We start from the raw sequence: 20,538 nt of genomic DNA on the forward strand, positions 1-20,538 counted from the left end.
CTCTACAATAATTAGCCTAATGTTTGAGTTCAATAACAATTTTCAAAATATGGGGGGAAAGATGTCGTATTTTGCCTATTGTGGTACCACTTGCAAACCTTAATTTGATAGGTACCTATTTTGCAAGAAGTAGCCGTGCAGGGGGAACAAGTGTTCTAGTCACAAGCACTGATAAAACAATTAGGTCAGAATGGACATGTGTATGCACCCGGTTAGAAGATAGTTTTTCTTTTTCTTTTTTTTAAAGTCTGCAGCACCTGGTCTTCCTAGGTGGTCTCTCATCCAAGTACTAACCAGGCCCGACCCTGCTTAGCTTCTGAGATCAGATGAGGTCAGGCACGTTCAGAGTGGCATGGCCATAGAGTAAAAGATAGTTTCTGACAAGGTGCCAAGGCAATCAAGAATTGAGCAACATGTTTAGAGGACTTGTAATAGAGGCTCCAGGAAAACACTGATGGCAATATTTGCCCAAATTACTTTTAATTCTTTAAAATTTCTCCTTTCTTCTAAGAGGTAAATAAATGCACCTGGAATTTGGTTTTTAAAGTAACAGCTACCTTGTTAAACTTCAAATGTAAGAGTATGGATTTTATGTCAGGTTATACCAGTTCAGCTGTATCCCTTTTAAATGGGAATAACTCAGTAAAGCTCAAAGTAAAACCAACTTCCTAAAGTACCAAGAACTATTACTCAGAGCAACATTTGGTACAAATTATTTTGCCCATCATCTTAAACCACATTAGTTTTATTAGTATTAAAAATGAATACTCGCCTGGCTACTAGATTGTGTCAGTTCTGCAGCTGATAGTGGTTTGGTTCCAACCAGATTCAGAGGCAGCTGCAAAAATAGGGACACATCTTGTCTGTTGCCATGAGAGGATTAAAGTTTAATTCACAGCAAGCCAGCTTTAGGCAGACTTCCTCAGGTTTATCATGTAAAAAAATCAGTCACATGTGACTCATGTAGAGATGTTAGCTGAAAAACTACCAGTCCAAGAAGCGGCGAAATATAACCACAAACACCATGAGACTTTCTACAGTTACTGTAATACTTGAAACTAATTTAATTTAAAAAAAGAGACAAATGAGTGAGGCATTGTCACAGAGCTATGTCTACCACAGGAGCCTGTCCCATTCCCACAACTGTTAATTGCCTTCTCACCCTTCATCAGAGGTTCTCTCATGAGAAATGGTTATGGAGCTTCTTCCAACAACATCGAGCTCTCCTCCAGAGCACTGCTGTCTGCACTCCTTCAGTACCCACTGCTATTCATAAGCCCTAGACTAGTGTTATTAGAATTGTTTTTGAACTCATAATCGCAGCAAGAAATCCATTTTCATCTTTGGCCATGCCACCCTGAACAAGCCCGATCCCATCTGATCTCACAAGCTAAGCAGGGTCAGGCCTGGTTAGTACTTGGATGGGAGACTACCTAGGAAGACCAGGTGTGCTGTAGGCATAAAAAATAAGGGATTGTAAGTCGACAAGTTCCTTGCAATCTGTGATGTCAACCAAGGGTTGCCTTGCCAAAAAAAAAAAAAAAAAAGGAATAAAATATTCATTTTCATCCACATCCAGTACAAATACTTCATGAAAGACCTTCACCTTACTACATAGGATGAATAGATAGTTTCTACTTTATTCTATTCTGTTTAATTTTATGGTTTCTGCAGACCACCAAATTGACTTCATTACACACAAATATGCCATGACATACAGTTTAGAAAACACTGTCAAAGTTCAGTCTTTTCATTTTCAACTGTGCTTCAAAGTTGCCAGGGGAATGTTTTCAATAGAAGCAGCTAGGGCTGAGAGCGGGGAATGGAAAGTGCTACTAAAGGCAGGCAGACAGGTTTCCCCCATTGTTTGTTGTGTGACCTTGGGTAAGGCACCTCTAAGTTGTTATTTCCCCCACACCTGTCAAATGATAGAATCTTCCAAACAGAGTTGTTACATGCATGAAATGACAATACCAGCAAAAACACTTTGCATTAAGTATGGAATAGTAAGAAGGCAGTAACGTTATTCTTAACAATCTTGCAACCATACTATTTCTAGAGTTGGGATGCATTACTGATGTCTAACAAGGAATTTTCACATGTCCTAATCTGCCTCAAACTCTATGCCTCTGTTAGAGCCAGAAGTGAATGAGAACTCAGTTGTTTCATGAATGCCTTGCCTGGCTACTATATCGGAGGTACCTAAGTAAGGTGCTGAGGAGGAGACCGAGTCCTAACCTGATTTTGGCCCCCACCAAAGGTATTAATGAGGTGACCAGGTTTTAACCTGTTCTTGGCTTCACATATATGTTTGTTTTCAAAGCAGGTGAGAACTTGTTTTTTAAAAGGCTATTAAAACATCAACTCATGAGCCTTGTTCTTTTAATTTTAAAGAAATATAAATGAGAAATGTAAAGGAACGAGACAATTAATTAGGAATCCCTAATATTAACCTTTCCCATTAGCTTATACCAATTTTCCTGAAGAACTGTAGTACATTGCAATTCACATTGTTTAAGCAAATATGTTGGCCTTTTCAGAGAATTATTTTCAATTTAGCACATTAATATTCTAAATCCATAGGTCCTAAATCGAACCAAATAAGTGTTTATTGAAAAACTCAAACTAACCACAACAAATTAAGTACTATGAGGATACTAAGACATTTGAAATGTAGTCCATTCGCATAAAATGCTCAGTCTGCTTGACAAAAGCTGTTTTAAAAGATAATGTATTCGCTGAAACTTTAAGGTATAGTAAGGTCAACAAACCAGGAGACTTCTGCAATTAAAAAAGATAGATTGTTACTTACAGTTCCCAAGCAGAGGGGACGTGCTACGCCATGAAAAAGCGCCCACGGGAAGAAGCATCAGTAAGGAGGCAGGCTGAGGCGGATTATGACCAGAGCCTTTATCGTGGTTTGCTCGGGGAGGAACAGGTGAGGCAGCTTAAGCCGATTTCAGATTGACTGATTTGAATAATTTTAGCATATTTAAGACAAAGAAGCTGTGCCTAGTTGTCTGGTACCTCACACAGGGGTGATTAGGGCAAGTGGGTAGTGGCTGGGGGGTAAACGCTGATAAAGGAGGTGGTTGGAGTGTGGGCTCCGGATTGGTTGGGTTGCGTTTGACAGGCACTCTTGCAGGTGAATTATTTACCATCTCAAGGAACTAGCTAAACCTGGAAGGGGTGGTTACTCCAGTCAGCAAGGCCCCAGATATCACAGTATCAGAAAACAGAAAATAAAAAATCATGGTTAATGTGTAAACAACCCCAAAACTCGGTCAATATTTACAACAGAGTTTACCACTGATAACTGCATTATATACCAAAAGAATTGAAGAATTTAGAGAAATGGTTCTCAACTTTGGCTAGATATTGAAATCACCTGAGGAATTATAAAAGTACTAACCTTGAGTCCCCATCCCAGATTCTGACTTGATTTGTCTAGGGTGCAGCAAAGCATCAGGACTTTTAAGACCTCCTCAGGTGATTTTAATGTGCAGTCAGGTTAAACAGCTCTGGTTTAGAGCAAGAGTAAATAGGACAGGTGGGAATAGACATATTGGGATATTGAATGCTCTAAAGCTGGACAGTTTATGTCACATCTTTTGCAGGTGAGAGGAGAGAAAAGAGGGGAGGAAAATAAAAATAGAGTAAAAAATAATGGATCTAACACATATTGAGTATCTGCTACATGTTGGGTCCATTTTAAGATACTTCAAATACATTATCTATTTTTTTTCCCTAGAACCATAAGAGAAAAAATATAGTAGAAATCCCTTAATTTTACTAAAATTAAAATTAACTGAAACTCAGAAAGGGTAAATGATATGCCTATGATCTAAAGCTATTATGTTGATAAATTACATATCTCATCTCTTCTAAATTAGAATCTCATTAGTTTTTAAAGGAGGAAATAATATTTTCTCCCAAGTAACCAATATTTTCCCTGTACAATAACCCAAACACAAATTTTTTACTTTGTTTCCAACTTCAAATACTTCTTTCCTTGACCAAATACCAATTTATTAGTACTGCAGAGAAATTTGTGAACCCTCACATAGTTATATTTATAATCTTTTTCTGTCCAGCATCTCAATTTCTGTTCAGTTTTTCCCCACCCCCATCCTGTCTGCTTATGGCTACCCTGGGAATGACAGTGTAGTCATAGGACTGGGGATTATCCAGCCTTGGTATTCTAATATTTTATCTATAATGATTGAGCTAAGAGATGGTCACGTGAACTAAGTTAGGCCAATCAGAGTGCTCCCACTGAGATTCCAAATGCAGATGCTGAAGAGAGAATGTGTCTATTCCTTATGGATTATAGGCTGTAAACACAGAGACTTGAGCTTCCTTGAGAATGAGACCAACAGGAAGAGAGACAAAAACACCAATAGATGTTTACATAGATCCAAGAGATGGATAAGCTATTATTGTTTGAGCTTCTGGATTTAATCAGGCTTAAATGCAAACATCTCCACCCATGGGCTTAATGATCGTATGAGCTAATAAATTTTCCTTTTACTTAAGATGTTTTGAATTGGTTTCTGTTACTTGCAACTGTCACTTACGCAATCAGATGTCTCCAAAAAGTACATATTCTTTTGGGGACAGCCTGTTCAATTTAATGAAGGCATACTCAAGAAGAATTGGAACTAGGGTGGACCTTTCTTCTTATATGAACAATGCCTTGCAGTGTGTAGGCTCTCCAGATCAAAGTATAAAATAAATCTGTACTGAAACTTTAAAATCAATAATGTATAATTTCGAAATGGTTCTTTAGAGAAGAAGATTGAGATCCCACTGGCAAATCGGTCAATCACTTGAAAACAATTACTAATTATCTGCTGTGTGTCAAAAAATGTGAAATGTTCAGGGAGGCTCCAACAAAGGATATAAGGTCAATGCTCTCAAGAAGCTCAGTGACTGTTAAGAAAATATAGACCCAAAATAATCAGTGCTATAAGGTAATGAATATTTGGTAAGTTGCCAAATGAGGAGAATGAAAATATTTTAGAGCTATGTATGTTCAAAGGAATGAGCAAGAGCTATTGGATGAAGGTGGTTTGGAACGATTTTTTATTTTATTTTATTTTTTTAGAGGAAGTGTAACTTGACCTGTTCCTTGGAATGAAAAGATTTAGAGGAGAGATAGTCTTTGTCTACACAGAGAAAATTCCACATAATATACTTGGGCCATACGAGGAATCTAATACAGATGGAAAGAAGTAGAATTTAATGCAGCAGAAAAACATCTTTTTACTTCCACCCTCATATCATTATTTCCTGATCTATATTCTTTAAAATGGAAAAAGAGATTTATTAAAAATGTTACATATTAATCTACACAGTCATGATTCCTGTCTGTCTCAATAGGGTTTTAATCGATTTAGAAATTTTAGGAAAGTAAATAAGCCATAATTGTGAGTAATATCTGTAGGACAGAGCACCTAACCAGATTAAGGAAAGTCAGAGTAGGGTTTTGGGAAAAACTAGCATCTAAACTAAAACTTTACTAAAGGATGAGTAGAAGTTAGCAAAGATTCTGAAATGAGGCAAAAGTGTGACATGTACGTTATGAATCGAAAGAAGGTCAGAAAGCGGAAGGGGCAACAGATGAGAATAAACTACGTAGAGAAAAAAAGGATAGAGTAGCTTTACTCTAAGAGCCTGGGCCTCTGGGACTCCTTGAGAGACTTTCAGAGAGTCCGTGAAGTGAACTAATTTTTGTGATAATGCTAGCATATTATGTGCCTTTAAAAGCTCATTTTCTCACATGTGTGCAGTGAAGTTTTCTACTGTACATTTAGAAGAGCTATATAAAAGGCGAGCTAATAATATATTCTGAAAAACAAATCATGATGTCATAAAAATCATGAATTGATAAAAATAAAAAAAAAAGCATTCAAGGCGCAAGATAGGCCAATGTAACAGACTACAAAAAAGTTCATGAATACGGTTTCAGATTACATATAGAAAGTAATCTTGAAGAAACTATCATATTTTGAATTTTGATGTAGTATAAAAGGATATTCATAATTATCTAAAATGGCTATTAAAATACTTCTCCCTTTTCTAACTCTGTATATGTGTGAGACCACATTTTCTTCATATACTTCAACCAAAATAACACATGACAACAGATTAAATCCAGGAGCAGACAGTGATAATTTGCTCACTATTGTTCAGATCTTTAAAAGATGTTCAAAAGTATAAAACAATTCCACTCCTACAACTAATTTTGGGGGAGAGGAATATAGTTATCCTGCATAAGAAAATGTTTATCTGTTATTTAAAAAATTAATATTTTAATATTTTTCAGTTTTAATTTCTAATATAGTAAATATAGGCAGATAAGACCCATAGAAGCTCTTTAGTGTCCTTAAAACTTTTAAGAGTACAAGGGGATTCTAAGACCCAAAGTTTGGGAATGATGGCCACAATAAGTGATATAGAAATTCTGTTTCATATATCTCTTTGAGATCTCTTCTTTTCTTGGCCCTGTGTGATCGATGAACACTCAGGAAGTTCTCTCAATAAATGCTGAGTCATCTCCACTTCCCTTCATTTACCGTCTCCAACTGCCCATTGTTGTAAGCCTGAAGGAGTAAATGGGTCTTGCTTTCACATCACTACCAGCTCTTTGGGTCTGAATCCTCATTCCCCATTGATAATGTGTCAGAGGTAATAGCTGCTATTATGACAATTTAAGAGAAAGAATCATGTAAGGATCAATAAGCAACAGGATTGAACTCACAAATATATCTACTTCTCTGCCGAGGGGTCCGTCTTGATAAAAAAAACTGAAATTGACTGGGGAGGCAGTGCTGTTTCCCTGTGGTTTGGAGTGTTTTACATTATAAAAGGTGAAACTTTAAGAAGATAAAAACAGAATATTTTAAGGCAACAAAAGTTATGACTTGTTCTCTCCATCTCTGAACCAAATACTTGTGGAAAAGATTATAATGAATAATTCCTTATCTTTAGGGGAAAAAATGTCTGATTTCTTTCTTTGCTTTGAAGCTTCTGACTATTTCTGGCTGTTTGCCCCCCACATTTTGATCTTTGGATAAGGATGCTGTTCCCTGGGCTCCTTTCCTTTTGAGGTCCACGAGGAATATCTGAAGGCTTTTACTGGAATTTTATATTTAACACTTGGCAGCTGAAAGATTTCAGAAAAAGTGAGCATCCATTCATATGTAAAGCTCTACAGTCCTCTGAAAGAAGACCCTCTTGACAGAAAGTAGAGTGGCGCTGGGGGCAGACAGTGATAGCTAAGGTCAGGACATGGAGCTCGCTCTGCCTCTCGACTCCCTCCTGGCTGTGGCATCACTGTTCTTCCAAGTGCCAGCGTCCTCTCAGTGGGCTGAGTCAAGGGAGGCATTAGACTGCTCTTTGGAATGGGTACAGTCCTCTCCTTGGAACTGAGTTGAGATGATGCCATTCTTTTCAGTTATAAATGCCGGCAATTTTGATTCCGTGTTATCAATCAGAGAACATTCTTTTCAAATCAAATCTAGCTTTTGCCAAATTTTGATTAGAAAAAGTCTTTCTCATTCTTTTCAAATAGTATTATTTTTAAATGCTTGCTTATTTCATATTGAATTAAAATCAAACTTAGCAGAAAATTTTTTTTTACGTTGTTCTTATTTGAATTTACTTGTCGTATCTCTTTAAAGGGATATAAAAGTATATATAATAATCTTCCAAAAATTCTTTTTCCCTGCTTGCTTCTTTGACAAAAAAGTGGCATGTTTATATCAATGTTATCTATTATTTTTGTAATTTTAAATGCATTTTTAAAACCTTTCAAAATGCAGTTTTAAAAATGCACTGAGGATTTTTAAAATCAATCCTTTAACAGCTGAAAAAAATTATGCACAATTATATATAAAATACATGAGTGCCCTCTCTTGTCCACTTCAAAGTAAAACAGTTTCAGTAATAAAAGAATTTACTCTCCGCAGTGGCAGGAAACAAAGTGAGCTGCCTCTAGTAACATAAATTATTTGTCTTCCTTCTTTGAAAATTTGATGTATAAATACATGAAATTTCATTAAGAAGGGAGGAATTTACTGAGAGAAAATGAATTTTAAAGGGAACACAACTTCTTTTATAAGATGTGAAAATGATAGCCTTCATAACATAACACTAAGCCTAGTTTTAATTATCTTTTTAATCTGGAGGATATGTTGAACTCCAGTAAACCTGGCTTTTAAAATGTGTTTTATTTTCATTTTGACTGAAACAATTACACTGTAAACAAGTTCTAACTTCCCAGAAAGCTAAATTTATAAACAATAATATTCCAATATTCACTTTTTTAAAAACAATTGAAAGAAAAGCAACAAATATACCTCTTGTTTGAAGCCAGTAATTTCTCATATGTCTTCTCAGTAATGGAAATGCACAAAAGGACATACTAAGGTACCATTTGTTTTGAAGAGCATTTACTTACCATTTCTTTAGCCCTATTATCTTCTTTAAGAGGTTACTGAACTGGACAAAATGTACATACGTCTTCGTGTTTGGTATAAAAGGCAAAATTGGAGTAGAGATTTCTGGTAGATCAGAGGAAGTTCAGTGAACACACTGTCATTCATGCTATACTCAGTAAGGATAATGAGGAATACTGCTGTGGTTTCAAGAATCTATGCCATTTCAGTTGCAGTTCCTCGAATGTTTTAAGTAGAAGAGCGCTGGACCCTGCATAGTTGCCTCCTAGAATCTCAAAGGAGATGGTTTTCACCATAAAGCCTTCACATCCTATGAAAAATGTTTCCTGAAGGCATGAAATGAAGTTATTATTTATTAGAGGGATTTTTCAAAAGAGCGGCACAGCTTTCTAAATCTAAGAATCTAGACCTCCCCTCCCCCAGCTTCCATCCCCCTCCTCACCAGGGTTTTACATTTTTGTCAAGTGTGCTGGTTGCCAAATGAAATATTTTAGTACAATTGTCACTGCAAGCTTTGTAATGACTTCCGCCAGTGATAGAAATACTGCTAAGAATCAGATGTTTCCACACTGTGTATAGAGAGTTCCTCAAAAGGTGGCTATAGCTGTTTGCAGAGTCTAGGATCATAGGTGAAAAAATAATCTGATGTTTATTTCCTTCTAAGATATGCTGTTAGTGATGTTATATGAATAATTTCAACATTCCATTTCACTAAAGAAGGTCTGCCAAGTATTATAAGAATGAGGTGACCAGTTAGTAGAAATGAACCTGATCATGTGCCTTTATTAGGAAAATCCACATAGGAAGTAGGGCTATCTTCACAACTACCCTGTAAAGCAGAACCTATTATCTCCATTTCTCCCAGTGGTTAAGTAACTTCATCAGTGGCAAATGGTTAAATGACTAGATAGTGCTACAATTTGAACTTAGGCATTCAGCTCCAGAATCTAGGCTATATCTTATTCTAGTCTTCTCACCACACTTATCTATATTTCAAGGCTCTGTTCATAAACTATGTCCTCTCTTTCTTGATTCTCTTAGCTGATCATAATCTCTCCCTTCCAGACTCTTGTAATACTATCTTTAGTCTTTCTCTAACACTGAGTTGCTACTTGTGTTTTTATTATTTATGTATTTATGTATTGTTTCTCAACCTAAACTATAAGTTCATCAGGGAAGTATTCATATACAACTCATTTTTGTAGGAAAGGACACTTATGAACTTGGTGGTAGTTCATGAAACAGCATTTTAAAGTTATTAGACTCACAACCTTTCATCAATGTATTTATCTGTTCTACTAATATTTATTAGTATCCAATGATATGGCAGACCTGTTTCTAGGGGGTTACTGTGAAAAACCAAACTCCAGACAAATTTTTATGATATAACTGAAAGATTAAATGTTATGAGATTTCTAATCACGAGTGTTCCATGAATGCACAATCTTATTACTAATGGTCAGTTATTAATAGAAAAGCAATTTGTTGATCTACTTTATACAATTATTGATGGAGTAACTCAGAGACTGTCTATTACACATGAGGAGCTTTCTGGGGAGCATTTTAGTATAAAATGTAGAGGCATTATAGACGGAAAAATGAAATAAATCATTTGTACAAGTGCAACGGACCAACAGTGCAAAGAATACAGCATTATCTGATGTTTGAATATGGGTAACCAGTTAGATTGAGTTTCAGATAATATTGGAGAAAACTGGCAGAAAGCACACCGAGACATGGAGTTCTTAAAAAAAAAAAAATGAACGAGGATCCAGTTCTGTTTCATTCATCCAGTAGATCAAATATCCTTCTCCATGGGTTCAACTTGACCGGGAAAGGTGACACTTATTTAACATCGTTACTTTCCAGGTTAATTTTTTTTTTTTTCCTGAAGGACTTTCTTTAAGGTGCTGTCCAGACAGGACCCTGTTTATCAGACAAAATTAAACTAAATAGCCTCAAGTTGTTTTGACTGCTGATAGATGAGGTTTGGAAATGACAGTCTGGAGTCACGAGAAACTGCAGTTACACTGAGTTGATTGTGATTGCCTGTGGTACACCACTTTGATTTCTTCTACTTGGTCCATCTCAATGGATAACTTCTAACAAATTTGCAAAAGAAATAAAATAATCTGACAGCTTGTAAGGATGGGAAAGGATATTGGTTCATTTCCCTAAAGACATATAGAAGGGCCATATATTATACAAAAAAGAAATACACTGCAATTCAACACAACTCTGCCAGAAAAGGCAGCCAAAATTTTTATATTGTTCCGGGAAGAAATGATCTTTCTGCAATTTCCATTTACTCCTTCCTTACCAAGCCCAGGACTTGACTTCATTCTTCTGGAGATGGAAATGGTGTTGCAACATTTTCAGGAAGTAAAGCTTTAAACTACAAAAAAATTTCATTGCAGGAATCTCAGCCTCCCTCCTTTTTCTCAGTGGAGATCCATCATTGTCTGCAGCTCCTCTGCTCTCAGTCTTGGCTTTCTGGTTACCTACATCATCTGTTTCTCTGTCTTATCTGACCCTTCACCACAAAACTGTGGTATTCTTTATAATAACATGTGGGCCAAAATGAGCTCACACTGATTAACATAGAGCATGTAATTCCATAGGAATTTTATTATAATTGAGCAATAATTCTTGTATACCTATTTTAAAAATTTATCCGGAATGCAAATTATAGTATTTTTCCAAGGCTCTTAATAACATTTTCTATATTTAGAAATTCTCTATTCTGGTGCTCTAAGCTAATTAGCTTAATAGTCTTAACAAGGATAAAAGAGGTAGAGCTTTTTTAACGTTATTTTTATTACAAATCTGGTTTTTGGGGTTTTTTATTTTGGCTACCAATGAATTCCTTCTGTGCCATCCAAGGGCGTACAAAATAATCAGAGTGAAATAAATAGAATAAATAGACAATTTGCTAAATACATATTTCTTCATCATTTTACCTTACCTCGAAGCTCTTTATATATTCATGTATAGGTACAATAAGCATTTAGTTCTCTTGTTCAATAGTTTACTGTGGATTATTGTCTTTTCCTGGATAGTTTGCTGAAGGGAAGGGCTAATCAGAGTAGGTCTCGGGGTAGAGAGATAACAAAGGAATTAATATTTATTTGTCCATAAATAAATAATAAAAAGTGCTTTACACATATCCTCTTGTCCGTGAACTGGTTAATATTGCCTCTTGTAAATGAACAAACTGAGTTTTCAAGAGGATAATGAACCCCAAAACACTGTTTTTAGTTTTTATCTGTTTAAATGCTACAATTCCAAACAATTATTTATGAAATAGAAACTTTCTTCTCTATTCTACCCTTTCAAGTCATCCTCCTCCCAAACACACACACATACATGCACAAAAAGACACACAGGTGAGCACACACACACTTACTAAATTGCATATCTATAACACAAAGCTCAGGAAAGCCTCCTTTCCTAAGATGGAAATACAATTAAGCATCCCAACTAGTAATCCTTAATAGCACAGTTTAGCTATCAATGTGATTAATCTGTTATTTGCACCTAAATGACAATTCTTCACCCACTAAGGCTGGGTGTTGTCCCTATTAATGCTCGCAGTTCCATCTAGCCATCCCTACCCATCTCACAGCACCAGTCTCTTGAATGAGTTGTCATAGCCATATTTGATGATGTCCCTAAAGATTTCAGTATGTAATAAGTCAATTAGAGCAGGCCTGGACTTGGGGAAATGACTCTGGTCACGCCCTGCTACACAGTATGAGTGCAGCTGCTGACAGAACAGGACGTTTGCTTTCTTTTCTTTGTTCATTGTTATTTTTCCTGCAATCCAATGAACTCTTTCTTTCCTAATTAGTTTTCTGCTCAGCAGTTTATCAACTTTGTCTTTTTCAAACTAAATAGATCAAACAACTCTAGATTGTTGTCAAGAGACAACAAAGTTAAATCATTTGGGGAGAGGGTAAAAATAGGTCTAACTGAATCTCCACTGTGCTTTGGGGAAAACTAAAATATGCTCCTTTTTCGTTCAATTGGCTGGCTGGCTTCATTCTTCCTTTCTAGCATGACAGTAAACTGCTTTTTTTTTTTTTTTTTTTTTTTTTTTTTTTTTTTTTTAATCAACAGTGTGGCAGTGTTTAGATAAAGCAGGGCAATCCTAGTCAGGCTTTTCTTCTCCTGGATGAAAACAAGAAAAACAGTATGTTTTGTCAGTATGAATTTTTCTCCACCAAGATAGTCCCCAGCTCAGTTCTACATAAATGTTATTAAATTCCACATTAAACAGACTGTGTGTGTGGGTACTGAGCCCAGAAGTGCCTGACAGCTAATGAATAAACATATACTTTATTTCTAACAAGGTTTTTAAAAAAGTATGGTGACTGAATACTTTTGGCAAAAAAAAAAGATATTTATTTTGTTTAAAAAATACATATGCTCACATGGAAACACAAGTAAACCAGGCAGAGTGTCACCACAATTGTTGAGTTTATAAATAAGTAAATCTCCCGTGATTTTGCCTAAAGTACGTCAAAGGGACTCAGCCCCATTCAGTTCAGAGAAAATATTGTTGCTACATTTCTAGCTCTAAGCCTACAGTCAGGATCCTGGTGTCATTTGTCTATCTCAGGCACTCTGCAGAGCACTTATCTCTTTTCCAAAATTCAAGAATTTGTCAACACAAAGTTCAAAGCACCTTTTCCAAAGTACAGCCAGCTTAACCCTAATTTGGAAAGAAAAATATGGTTTAAAAAATCTAATAAAGACAGTAGGTATACCAATATAGAGTTCAGAACATGTGTGTATGTATATGTGTAAGAATCTTAATTTTGCATTTGTGGGCTTACATTATTCTGCTATTTTATGAAACATATACATGTCTAGATGAAAGAGTTTGCCTTCTTTTGGCATCATGATGAAATGAAGAATTACTTATTACTTTTTTGTCTCATGATTATTAAATATATTATCCACATTTTTATACCTTATCTGAGACATCTGAGATCACTGACAGCTATAGAAGCTACTTAACTCTAAATACATAGCACAAAGTTTACACACTCAAATAGAGTATATGGAACTAATAAAACTAGAAAAGCAAATGTGATACAAAATGTATATACTATACATGGAATTTCAAAAACTAAGACCACTTTTAACTATACCACATTGCCTCCTGGTTTACCAAAGTAGCAGACACTACTTTGGCAACTACTACTTTTATAGATAGTTGAAAGTTGCATCACCCAGCAAAGACAATGAAGCATTTGAGAGCTGAATCCCTATAATGACGTGGACCTGCTCAGAATGAAGTCCAAGGCAGTCATGGTTGATGACTATTCTGTGGATAACTTCCTGGGCTCATCTTTGCATCATCACCTTGGCACTGGGACTGTGGTTAACAACTGGTCAGCTTGGGACTACAGCCTCTTGATGAACTCTGTGCCATAGAACAAAGCCATCATTCTAAGGAGTAGCTTAGTGTGTTATAATGAACTGAAAGTAGGCAGAAAGTAAAGGCAGAGAGATACAGGCACTCTGCTGGAAAGCAGGGTCATTAAAAATAATGAGCACTCTTTCACTTCCTTCTTTTTATTAACTTTCTGCAAAGGACAACCCGGCATTTTATTTTTTAGCACAGTCTCCACTTTTATAATATCTGTTAGCAGATGGCGAAAAGTTTTCCACAACATGTTCTATAATACTTAGAACCTCCCTGGAAAACACTCAGGGCCTTTTCCTTTCCTTTTTTTGCTCTGTACATCTTAGAAGAATTGGTTTTTGCAATAAGTGCCTCTAAGCTAAACAAAAATTCACCATCCCTCCCAACCTCTAAAATATACAAAGAAAGTATTTTAGAGGAGTTAGAAGCACAGAGCAAGGGCAAAGAAAAAGACTTTAAATGCTCATCCTAAAGTGTTATGTGTTCCAGAGTTCTCCCTCGAACTGCCCCTGCAGTACTAATTCATGTCTAGGAACCTGTAGGAATGATTTTGACGTTTAATCTTTGGCACCGTTTTGCTTTTCAGAATTCTGATAGGAGAAGAGTAGGCTTAATGAACCGGATGGTTGGTAAAAGGCCAGATTTTTAGTCTTGAAGAGATTTCTAGAATGAATTATGAAACTAACTGCTCTGAGTTAGTACTTTGTTCCCTTGGAGAACTGCTGCCTCTGTTCCAAATAGCAGAACTGAACTCTGATCTTTTTCCCTTGTAGTTAATAACCTAAGCCAAGTTTTTGATCAAAGGGAAGGAAGCATAACCGCGAAGAACTAGGAAAATTGTCAGCTTGATCAGAAGTCTCTGTAACCTGTGGATTAAAGGGGCCCAGGCTTCTACTAATCAGAGGGCAAGAGAGGAAGAAGATATCCAAGCACCTGTTATATGTCAGGCACATGTCAGCTCTTTATGCACATTATTGCACATAATCCTCACGCTAACTCCAAAATTTTGGCATTTTTATCCATGAGTGAGATATAGAAAGTTAGGATTAACTTATTTATTCCTTCATTCATTATTGCACAATATGTTCTAGGCTTGGTGCTAAACACTGAGGATACAATGATGAAGTAGACAAGTGCTTGCCTTCGCAGAGCCCACAGTTTCATGGGAATGAGAGTGCATAAGTATTTACAAGCCCAATGAGCACTACAGAAGGTCAGCTTCAGGTGCTTAAGCATGGATAGAAAATAGAGAGATTATTTACTCAACCATTTAGCACATGCTTACTGGAAGTCCATGGGGATTTGAGGTCTACTGCAAAATTTTAGCTTGAGAAACCAAGTGGTGTTCTTATGGAAATGTTCTAGATCTGTGTTAGTACATGGACATGTGGCTACTGAGCTTCATGTAACTGAGAGACTGAATTTTTCATTTTTACTTAAAATTTAATTTTAATAGTGACATAGGGTTAGTAGCTACTATATTTGCAGCAGAGTTTGGTCCTTTGGGGCCAAACTATTCTGAAACATACTCCTACTATTACTTTTGGAGACATTTGGGTATGAATCAGTCTAGGCAGCTTAAAGAAATTTGTTTCTCTAGAGTCATACTGAGACTCTACTAATCTATAGGAGTCTTATATTTCTCAATTGGCTCTAAGGAAGATATAGATAGATTTAAGAAGCCAAGTCTAATCTAGGACCCAATTAGATTCAACTCCAAACAGACCTGGATTAATTCTTAAACCAAACTATTCTACTGAGGTTAGTCAATCTAGTCATAATCTAGCACTGGACCATTTCAGACAAGAGCAGAATTCCAAGTTTTCCAGCAACCACTCACATACGGTGGGTCCCAAGACCTGTCATGGTCTGTTAGAGTAAGAAGTTTGAGGGCAGATTAACCTTTGGTTATCTCAGTTATCTATAGGAAAAGAGGATTCAAATTCTCGTCTCCCAGGGTTAGAGCGGTGACTATAGGAAACATCACACACACACACACACCAGGCACATACACACAGATGCCTTTAGATGTTGGTGTCTGTGTCAGACTTGGTGAAATGAAGCAAGAGAGGGTGACTTAAGCCTAAATAGACATGAAACTGAAATTACTTTAGGTCCTTTTGCCAAAGCACCTAACTTATTAACTGAGTTTATTTTAAACAAGAAAATTCTATCAAGTAATAAAAAAAGTTAGTCCTGTCAGATAGTTAATTATTCATGATAAAATTTACTACATTGTTGTTGGCTTAAGTTCCTATATTTTGTAGGGTTCTTGGCCTCAGAGATATACTCTTTCAGCTCCAGACTGCTTTTTTTTTTTTTTTTTTTATAAATTCTATATAGTGAGACGCACTTCATATTTCCTCTTAGATATGCTTTGGCTCTTTCTCCCTGCTTTGGATCTACTGGATGCTACCTCCTTAGCCAGCCACTTAACCTCACATCTCCTAACTATAAGATGATACACAATATTTCTGATGTAACTGCATTGTATTACTCACTCAAGCCATTACTGACAGACTCCTGCCTCCAGGCCTATCATGGGATCTGGCAGCCATATCAGGAAGCAACAGGAATTAGACTCACAATTATCTCTTGCTTTATTCTTGAGGAAAGGAATCAGACCATTAAAAATATGATACATATGGTATTTTAGTATGCTAGCTAGTTGCCAATTATCCTCTCAAAAATTGGTCTTATGCAAGCGCTCTTCAAAAGAAAATTGGCTTGGGGCATGACTGACCTCAGATCATTTCATGATATAATAGTAATAAAAGCTTTCATTTATTGAAAGCCAATAATGCGCTAAAATATTTATCACACACACACCATTATTATATTCAGTTTTAACAACAACCAGTAAAAGAGAAGAAACAATTCCTGCTTTTCAAGTGAAGAAACATAGCCTCTATGAGCCTAAACAGCTACTGGAAGATCATATGGTTTGGAAGTCACAAACTCACCTAACTGTGTTATTTCCAGTTCTCCATTTTCTCTTCCTGTAAGCAAGGTCCCTGGGGAAGAGAGCTAGGGGGGAAATACAGTGGAGCAAGGTAGGAAATAATGCCAAGTGTTCTAACTCTCACTTTATCATGTTAGTAGAAAGTGATAAAATGTTTGCCTTTTGATATATGTTTCTTACCTTTATCTAGCACAATACTAAGCCGAAGTAAGTGTTTATTTAATAAAATAAACTTTTAAAAATCTGTTCCTAAACTATTCACTTGAAATATATTTTTGAGTGTGTATCATACGCAAACATTGTCTTAAATACTGGAATACTGAGGAGAACAAGAAAGAAAAGGTCCCTGCCTATGAGGGCTCATGTTCTAGCCCAGCAAAGTAAAAAGTAAGCACAGCAATGAACAATATAATTCCAGGTGGTGCTGAGGGATATAAAAAAAATAGAGTACACTGATGTGATCTGATGCTCTGGAGTAGGGGTCCCCAATGCCTGGGCCATGGACTGGTAGTGGTGCGTAGCTTATTAGGAACCAGGCTACACAGTAAGAGGTGAGCGCCAGTGAGTGAGCGAAGCTTCGACTATATTTGCAGCTGCTCCCCAGAGCTAGCATCACCCCCTCAGCTCCACCTCAGATCGTCGGGTATCAGATTCTCACAGGAGCACCAGTCTCTGGTGCCAAAGACGCTCTAGAGTGGTCCCCAACACTAGAAGGGCAGGAACACAAATTTAGACTGGCTTTTTAATCTGAGATGAGTGCCGACAAGAAACCATCAAGATTTATGAGGAGAGTGTGTCAAGCAAAGGGAACACCATATTGCATGAGCAGTATAGAAAGGGAGGAATCAAAGATTTATCTTGAAGTTCGGTTTTTACTATTTACTGAGATTGGAAGACCGGGAAGAAGCAAATTTTGTGAAGGGAAATCAAGAGTTATATTTAACTTCCAAAAGGCATTTCTATAATGCTCACTATTACCAGGTAGACTCAAAATAAACTATCTTAATTCTGGTGAATTTGTATGAAGATTTTATACATTTAGTGAACCCACCAAATATTTCCATTTTGAAACAAAGAATACAAGAAATGTTTATAATTTTTCTTTTAAAATTAGCTTTATTTTACCAATTTTAATAAAGAAAAATAGTAATCTTTTGGAAATATCATTTCTACTTTTTCAGATTCTCTAGAATATTTTTTAAAAATTACTCAATTGTGTTCCTAAACTTATTTTTAAAAGAAAGTTTGTGTTCAATCAAAATTCAGTTTTCTGTTGGATGTACTCAAAAAAAGTAGATAAAAAGTTATAACAAAAAACCTTTTTTTTTTTTTTTCCCCCATGAGCTTACGTTCCTTGGGGAAGATTATGAATTAGTAAAATTTTTCATTCAAAAATACAATAATTTATAAAGTCAGTTCTGGAAGAAACAACATCATAGGTACATTATTACAATCCAATAATTGCTACAAAGGTGGCAAGAAAGAATTATCCTTCCTTTGTCAGAGTGGATTGGAGTAAATCTCTTAACCCACCCTTGGAAGAAAAAAGGTTCCTTTAGTAAGCAAATTTTAGGGTTGTGGGAAGGGAATTCTGGGCCAACACAGGCACAAAAACTTGGATTTTTTGAAAACATAATCTGCCACTTGACTGGACAACTTAATCTTCTCCAGGTAAATGAATCGTAAGAGAAAAAAAAAATTGAAAGCCTTGGCATCTGATCCCCCTTGATGTTTTGTGTCTATCAAAGCACCTTCACTCTCCTAGTTTTAGGACCACTTCAGAACATCCGAATATAGCAGAGTTTTAAAGGGGCATTGACTTTTTAGGTCATTATTTGTTACCTTAAAACTATTCCAAAAAAATTATTTGACATTTATGAACTTAATTATCTAAATATTTAGAGAGATATTCATTTGTTTGTCAGAGTTCTGATATTTGTATAGACAGGATAACTGGCAATTGATAGATTTTTATTCTTTAATTAGTTTAGTATTATTTAATACTATCCTCTCAAGGTATATCATTTTATATAAATTTGCTTTGCTATTGTAACTTTTTCTGTACTTGGAGATTATTTTAGCACATTTAGATACAAATTTAATTGAATATAAAGTCTATCTTAACTAGTTTCTTAACCTAGTTTTTTAATCTCTGTAAGTTACTAGGCATACTGATTTCACTTAAAGATAATTAAAAAATCTAAATAATTTAAAATGTGAAGTCTGTATAACTTGGTCAATTTCTGTTGACCAGTAATTATAATAATTAAAAATATGTATTAGTTAATGACAGTGGCCTAGGTAAATTCTAATTTCCCTCCTATATTTAGATTTAGATGCTAGCCATTGTTTATAGAGTTTAATGAGTTCTCCTTATTATCCTAATTGTGAAAGCAGTAGAGTATGAAAATTACTAGAAAAATTTCCTACTGATAAACTATGTAAATAAAACATCAAGTGGGTGGATATATTCTTCTATGTCATTGATCAATTCATTAAACTCCTAAAATGCAAGCTGACATGGCTGACTCCACCTTTCAAGCCTCCAAAGAATCATTTACGTTGTCAATAATGTAGCCAAGATAACGAATGCATATTCTTTATATTTCCTTTCAAAAGCCTGGAGGCTTTTAGTTATCCTTGCAAAGATCCCAGGTTATAGCCTATCTATAATACTATTTATAATAATATCATTAGAATTCCAAAGCAAAACCTGGGGTTGTTGAATGGCTCAGTATGCAATGCAATAATAGATGAGTTTTCCAGACTACAGTTCTAAGGAAGAAAACCTGTTGGAAAAGAAAAGAAGGGAAGGATTTCAAGTATTGTTTGTTTTCTTTTTTAACTTGGCTTTTCTGCACTCCTTTTTCTAAGATGCCGTTTGTACATACAAATCACTTGAGTTTATTTTTAAAACCCACACAGAGAGATATTGTTTTGTTGTGGTTACATCCTAGTCAGTAGAAGCTCAAAGCTTCCCATTGTGAGAGGAAATGAAGGCTGGCTGGGTCTTTAAGAGGCCTCTATATACACGTGGCTCCTTTCATCTCAGGCTTGTAATTGCTGTGATTCAGCCTCAAGCTTATTTCCAAAGGTAGCCTACTGAGAAAATCCTCTAGTATCTAAATCAAGATACATTAAAGAAGGTTGGTGCCACGAATGAAGCAAAGTTTGCATTTATATTAACAAGCAAAAGGACAAAGTCATTTTCTTTCCTCTTCTGAAGCTCTTTTAGTTATACCAATATGCTTTATTGCTGATGTCATTTTAAAAGTAGGAGATCCAAGACACTTTGATAAAATGCAACAAAACATCAATACAGATCAGATCCCAAGGATTCCAAATGCTTTTTTTTCTTTTAAAGTACATATACCTATAGAATGTTGTATTGTCTAATCATGTGGCAGATTATGTTCCTTCAACAGTTCTGTTTGGATGCCTGTGTTGGCGCAGAATGCTCTTCCCAAGGTTCTAATATTTGCCTGCTAAAGACATGCTTTTTCTTCTAATACAGGACTAAGTCTCCTCAAATTTGATTCCCTTCTCCCAAAGAACAGAGGATTGTCTTCCTTCTTACAACCTTTGAAACATTGTTCTAGTATAGTGTTACTGTTTAGCAACCTGGCCTTCAGCTTTGGTTAGACTGTGAATTCCATGAGGGCAGAGACATTCTTGTTATG

General features: G+C 35.9%; 2 pseudogenes; one reads left to right on the forward strand and one right to left on the reverse strand.

Moving 5' to 3' along the window:
* Positions 1 to 245: 245 nt before the first annotated feature.
* On the reverse strand, positions 246 to 364 carry LOC118614384 (annotated as a pseudogene).
* A 975-nt stretch (positions 365 to 1,339) lies between these two features.
* Positions 1,340 to 1,460, forward strand: LOC118613948 (annotated as a pseudogene).
* Positions 1,461 to 20,538: the final 19,078 nt, after the last annotated feature.

The sequence above is a fragment of the Rousettus aegyptiacus genome, unplaced genomic scaffold (assembly GCF_014176215.1).
Source record: "Rousettus aegyptiacus isolate mRouAeg1 unplaced genomic scaffold, mRouAeg1.p scaffold_m13_p_2, whole genome shotgun sequence".
Classification (NCBI taxonomy): domain Eukaryota; kingdom Metazoa; phylum Chordata; class Mammalia; order Chiroptera; family Pteropodidae; genus Rousettus; species Rousettus aegyptiacus.